The sequence below is a fragment of the Dermacentor andersoni genome, chromosome 4 (assembly GCF_023375885.2).
Source record: "Dermacentor andersoni chromosome 4, qqDerAnde1_hic_scaffold, whole genome shotgun sequence".
Taxonomy (NCBI): Eukaryota; Metazoa; Arthropoda; class Arachnida; order Ixodida; family Ixodidae; genus Dermacentor; species Dermacentor andersoni.
Window position 1 is genome coordinate 115,271,536 of NC_092817.1, and position 6,893 is coordinate 115,278,428.

Below are 6,893 nucleotides of genomic sequence, written 5' to 3' on the forward strand. Positions count from 1 at the left end.
AACGCTAACTCGTTTGCGTTGCATACGCGCGCTACACCCGCTATTTCGTTTAGCGTTCAGCGCATGCGCAGTAACGACCCGCTATTTTTTAGCGTACGCAATGGTATAGCGTGCGCTATACTAAAACTAGAGTTTTAGAATAGGGGCCCCAATAGTTTGGGGCCCCAAAGAGCTTTGCGGGTGTTAGCGTTGGGGCACGAAGGAGTGAAGAGTTTTAGAATAGGGTTTTACGTTCGCAGATAGCGTCTTGCGCTGACAGCGCCAATACGGCGTCAAATAAAAGCTATTAGAAATAGTTAAATAAAATATACCATTTTATGATAGAAATAGTAATTTTGACTTGCGTGTATTCGCGTTTAATTACAATTTGGACGTTATTCTGTAAGCAGAAAACAATTGCGCTTAGTTTCGAGCAAACCAACTTTACGTGCCTTCACCAGCCAAGCTTAGCCGCGTTAGACCTACGAGCCATAAAATCCACAAGCAAATTCGAAATCAGCGCCGTCTAATGACTCAATATTCATAACACACGCTAGTTGATAGAATGCGATAACCGCAGTCACTTCTCTTAGCTTGCGAACTTCACGCGTTACCACGAATCGAACCTAGTTTAGTGCTAGGTTAGAGCCGTCGCTTCGATGGGTGCCGCCATGTTTGCTGACGCAAAGTTTTTGGGGCCGCTATTTGGGCTTCCGCTAAATCGGTGAAATAGCGTTCCCAACGCAAAACCCAAACGCAGTGTGCGTCTCGCGCATGCGCAGTGGCTTCGGCACTATTTCATTGGGGCCGCAAAACGTTTTGGGCCCCTATTATAAAACTCTCTACTGTCTGATGACATTCTGATAGACATTAAGCGAAAAAAATGGCACTGGGCAGGTCATGTAATGCGAAGATTAGATAAGCATTGGACCATTAGGGTGACAGAATGGGTACCAAGAGAAGGGAAGCGCACTGGAGGACGGCAGAAGACTAGGTGGTGCGACAAAATTGGGAAATTTGCGGATGCTACTTGGAATCGGTTGGCGCACGACAGGGGTAATTGGAGATTGCAGGGAGAGGCCTTCGTCCTGCAGTAGACATAAATAGCATGATGATGATGATGATGATGCCGCCTCAAACCGGCGCTCTCACAGGCGGATCTGCTGGCAGCCGTGGCCACAACCATGGCAAAGCTGGGCCTAGCTGCTTCGACGTTCGCTATTAGGCTTCTTGCCGTTCTGTGCCATGTTTTTCATTGAAAGAATTCGCCATTGTTAGCGACGGCACCCACTCCACATAAGAACTTCCAGCATATAGCCGAAATTTGATATGGGGCCTGGTGAAGGGCCCTTTAAGGGCAGTAAAAAACATGCATTTATTTTTTCTAACTGCCTCATTTTTCTGATGTTGTCGCGGCCCCAAGGGAGTCCAAAGAATCGGACGTTGACTGTACAACTGACCAATAGGAAGCTTCAAATGGTCCATGGGACAAACATGCAGTGGAAGGAGGATGAGAAAGGAGCTTGAGCTCAAAAAACAAAGAAACACCTGCATCCCGGCTAACGTCCCTCATTCAAACCAAAATAAACTCTTTAAAGCTGTGAAACACAACACTCAGATGTTTTGCTTGGGCATACCAATGAGCTTGCTATGAGTTTATAGAAATTGCTCATATTTGAAAATAGTTTAGTCTGTATGCATCTCCTTTTTATTCGCATTTGAGGATGTACGACCCAATTTGCAATGGTTTTTACCATTTTTTAAAAGCTACTTTATGCGCTGGGCATTTTACTAACTCCACCCTTCCGTTTTCTTATTGAATAAAATAAACATTAGTCCTTACTATTGAAAGTAAGGACTAAAGTTTTTTTACATGCTTACTAGAGAGTGGCAGCATCGGGCGAGATAGTGTCAAGCCGTCTTGACATGAAACGAAGTTCTGGGTCACTCAGGGAATTTTGCAAGGGCACTCAGGGAAAGTGTGGAAAACTCAGCTAATTTGGAAATGTCAACTTGGTAGACACCCAGGTTCTAGTATACAAAGGTCCCGAATTTTTTTTTAGCGGTAGGATTCCTGTTGAATAGAATCAAAGGCTTCTTTTCCTCAGAAACGAATAACTTTTTGACATTCTGTCATAATGAACACAAACGAGCTTCTCAGGTAATGGTGGACCTGTGTTTTGTAGCAATTTTATTTATTGCACTGAAAGCTTTGTTTTCCAGTATTTCTCCAGAATAGGGAAGGGTAGTCCCAACTTTACGTCAGATTGGTTATCATCAGGAGAATCTAGGTCAATGATCAAACAGCCACGCATCACGTGAATCGCCCCGCGCATAGCCCACGCAGCCAGCGCTGAGGGTAAAGAACATGCGCCGTCCACACTCTTTCATTGGCAGGTTTAGGGTTATTGGACACCTGCCAAAGGTTTTGAATCTGGAGGGTCACTGGTTGCTCCCCCTCTCTTCTTTTCATAAATGCATGCAACCGGCTCTTGACGCTCGTTCTTGCAGCGTAAATCCAAAGCTAGTCTTGTGACTAGTTGCTCAAGGCTACGAAAAGAGACTGTGCGTCACAAACAGCATCAGAAACGAGAGGCCGCCGTAAGGTGAGTCGCAAGCAAAGTGGTGTCCGTGAACAGCTTTGTTGCCATACCATGCACTCGCCTTCCTTTGCGAGGCAGGTTGTCGGCAGGGTTGCCAGACTGCTCCAACCACAGGCCGCCAAATTGGCCTCCGCAGTAGCCCAAATGTAGCCAAAAGCGAAACTTTTGGGTAGCCCAAAAGTAGCCAAAAAGCTTTGCCTTTTTGTGAAGTCATTTCTTAAGCATACTGAATTATTTTCGGCAATAATACCTACATATTAATTTTTCCACCCATGACCACTCATGACTTCCGCGCGCATCGTCACGGAGGCCATGCGGCACGGACAAGAGATGCTGCACAAACGCAAGAAGTGCAGAAACGCAGGCACGCAGGCAAATTCACAATAAGGCAAATGCAGTCTTCATTGCAAATGCACTGTTTTATTTTTTCCAGAGCACCAAAATATCACGAAAAGAACAACACACAAATAGCACCGCGCAATAAACGCGCAAAGCAATGGCATGCATTCAGGTTTTCAGTATTATTACTTAAAGCTCATGATAATTTCGCTTAATACCACACAATGCACTAAATTAAGAACTACAAAAGATTGCAAGACAAAGTCTAACACAATAGATGGCGATTGGTACAAAATATAGTACGATATATATACATAAAGAGGTATGCTGATGTCACGTGGTAGTGACGTATACAGAACACCCCCCCAGTAGCAATACTGTCTACACAAAGACAACAAACAGGCTACACTTAAAGAACAGCGACAGCGGCGAACACAGTCGGCGATCGTCAAAATCTCATCAGCGGGTCAAGCGCGTCGGCTTTTATACATATCAGTCGTCGAATGTTCCAGACTAATAGCTGGGACTCACGTGTCCTGCACAAAATTCCATACTAATAGGCGTCGCGCGTACATGCAATCAGATTACGCAAGGTTCGGTGACAGACAGCGGATGGAACCATCGATAACATTCCAGAAACTTTCAATACATGCAGGCGCGTCCTGCGCTGTGCAATAAGAGTTGTTAGGCGGTGAAACGTGGTCGGCCGATAAACCTAAACGAGTACCCCTGTCAATACGATTAAGCATCACGAGCTTATTGCGAAGTGGAACAGCTTGGTTTGTACAAAATGTCAGAGCTGAAACGGGAGAAAAATTCTTGGCTTGGTTTAAAATCCTAGCAGCAGCCTCCGTTCAAGGCCAGGCCAAACTTCACGTGGACGAGCGCTGCCCATGCCTCGTTCGACAATATATTTCGAAGGTCGGTTTTAATGAGCCAGACCTGGCTGAACACTCGTTCGACGGCGGCATTGGGTACGGGTATTATGATAGCAAAGATAGGGGGAGGGTTTGGAGTTGTGTAGGGAACGCATGGCTGTGGTGGCTGTGGGGCAACGGAAGAGGATATGTTCTACGTTGGCGGTGGAGCAGGGGCAATTTGGGCAGGAAAAGTCCGAGCGAATTGCCACGTAGGCGCCACGCGGCAAGCATAAAATTCGGCAAATTTTGGTTAGGTTCAGCTCGGTGTTCGCCCTCCGGTCCGGCGCCGACGTCACCCGCGGCACACCGTCCACGGGAGCTAGAAGCATCTCATGCTTAAAACGTAGGACGCCGAAAGCTCACATGTGGAGACAGCAAACGTTTATGTTTGCTGGCGCGCGCGCGGGTAGCGTTAGATCGCGGATGGAGACGGGATTCCTGAGGCCAGCTTTCTTAATTAATATTATCAAAAGGCCACCATCCTTGACCTTTTGACAGGCATATGTGTTCTTTAACATAGAACTTGCAAATTTTGATTTTGTAGCAGACGCGCTCAATTTCTTTAACCTGCTGTCGTCTGCATATTGATTTCAGCGTGCTTTTCATTTGTGCTTAACTATTTTTACTTTTTTTTTACACAGGAAATAGATGTAGCCAAAAATAGCCGCATAGGCAAAACGAAAATTCTGACGCCAACTCGCACAAAAAGTAGCCCGATTTGGCTATTAATAGCCCAATCTGGTAACCCTGTTTGTCGGCTTTCTGAATCTCGAGCAGCTGCTGCAAATAGATCTGTGTCGATTCAACACCGAACAGTAACTTTAGTCGCCGATGCCCGATGAAGCAGCGCCGAGTAGGCCTAATAGTCTAGGCAGTGTGGCCGTGACAAAAATTCCCTGTGGGCCGCCTTGGCAACAGGCTGCAAACCGTTGCAGAATGAGTGCCGCTAATATGTTAGTTCAGTTGGGACCGATGAGCCGAGTTTGCGTGTGCAGGTTAGATTGGCCACCTTTGAAGTTGTGTAACGTCTGTCCTGAACCTAACGTGACCGGCATTCCTATCATCATCTAAGTGGTCCGATTTACGGATGCTTTCAGAATTTACGAAATATGCACTTCTTTTCTTGCTGTTGCCTTTATCAGCATCTCGTTATCTTTGCGATTGGTTATGTAGATCGTTAGCAGAAGACATAAATAGAATTCTGTTAATTTGATTTTTCAGTAAGTTCGATCCCGACCAAAGGTTCCAGCCAGCATTCGTGCATGTCTGTTGGCCTAGACTCGTTATTTAGATTCTAAAATTGGCCTTCTCTGAATAATTCAAACTTGAGTGGTGAACATGCACGTGCCTGATCTCGATGGTGGTGCCAATAGCAATACACTTTAGCAGCAGCTTAGGAAGCGATGAATGCCTTGAACATGCATCATCCACCAGAAATGCCTATTGTCAGCCTTCCCTAGTAGGATTTTAAAGCAAAAACGATATAGCGCATTAAATGGTTACGAAGTTTACTCAATCCGCATCCTTCTTTTTTCTTGGAAAATTGGTCTGAAAATTGCCTGCTCGTGGTGGAATCGGATACAATACAAAACCACACGCGATGGCAGCGGCTATCATTCTCACGTGTGATGACGACGTTGGTGAGGTGGCACTTTGTCTTTGATTGCAAAAGCTCATTCTAAGGATGTTTATTATTGTTGTGAAGTTGTTTCATAAGCCTAGAATATCAAACGCAATGGATTGTATGAAAGACGTGTTGTGGTTTGTATCGATTAAGATTGAGTAACAGTTAATGATGGACGTTAAGTGTAAATTTCTATTCTCTGAAGGTAGAGTTTGCAGATTTCGTCTTTTCATATTGCCAAAACAGGAAGCATGCTACGCTTTTCTCGCTAAAAAAAATTCGGTGCACATTAGATTTCTACTTTGGACACGGAAAGGGGGTGCAAGTTAGAATTGTCCAATTACTGATGAATAAATCAACAGTTCTTGGGCTTTAGTTTTTTCTGCATCCTGTTAAATTAAGCTTGCTGCATAACTTCCTTTGTTCAGTTCCGTAAAGGTCGAAGGAACAGAAGTTATCTGTGTGTGTGGAAATGTTGCACAATTTTACTGGTAAACTTCTTTCGGTGAGGAGGAGGAGAAACATTTATTTTTAATAAAAAAGGAAAGGACAAGCAGGTGTCTTTCTGCTTGTGCGGGAGGCGCCCTTATTCCACGGCTCCGGCGGCTCCTGCTGTCTCACGGGCCCGCCACCCCTGTTGCTGCTGGTTACGAGGGTCCGAACTAGTCAGCACGGCCTCCCACTGCTCGGGTGTGGGGTTGGGTATTTGTGGGGCTGCCTTCACGTTGGGGCACGCCTATGTGGTGTGATATAGGGAGGCGTAATTGTTACAAAGGGGACATTTGTATGAATATAGTGTGGGGTGTGTGGCGTGTAGTCTGCTTAAATGGGGGTATACATCGGTTTGTAATTGTCGACATGTTACGGCGTCTTCACGTGACAGGGTCTTCTTTGGAGGTGAGTATTTTCTGTTCAATCTGTGGTGTTGTAGTATTGCGTTGTATTGCAAAATGTACGGGCTCCATAGATGCGGTAGCATCCCTCTCTTGTAAACTTTTCCAGCCGAGAGTGCATGGCACATAGAACCTAATCAGCATCATGTCTAGGTGCACCACCTTTATTTTTTTCTCAACTGAACGAAAATTATTGCATGTGATTTCGCAAACGCCTTTCTCATGTGCATCTGTTGCGTGTTTTGCAATGCGCAACAGGGGGTAAGGACCGTCCGCGCTCCAGGGAGAGGGACCGGTCACGAGAGCGATTATCACGCCGAGAGAAGTCGAGTAGGCGTGACCGGTCGCGCAGCCATGAGCGGGACTACCGAGACCGCTACCATGAGGACCGCTACCGAGACAAGGAGAGGGAGCACCGCTGTCGCCACTAAGAGGCCCTCTTCACCACCGCATGGTAAGCATTTGCCGTGTTTCTTTTCCAACTTGAAATTCAGTTCAGTACGCGACAATTTACTTGGGTCGAACTCGCTAAAGC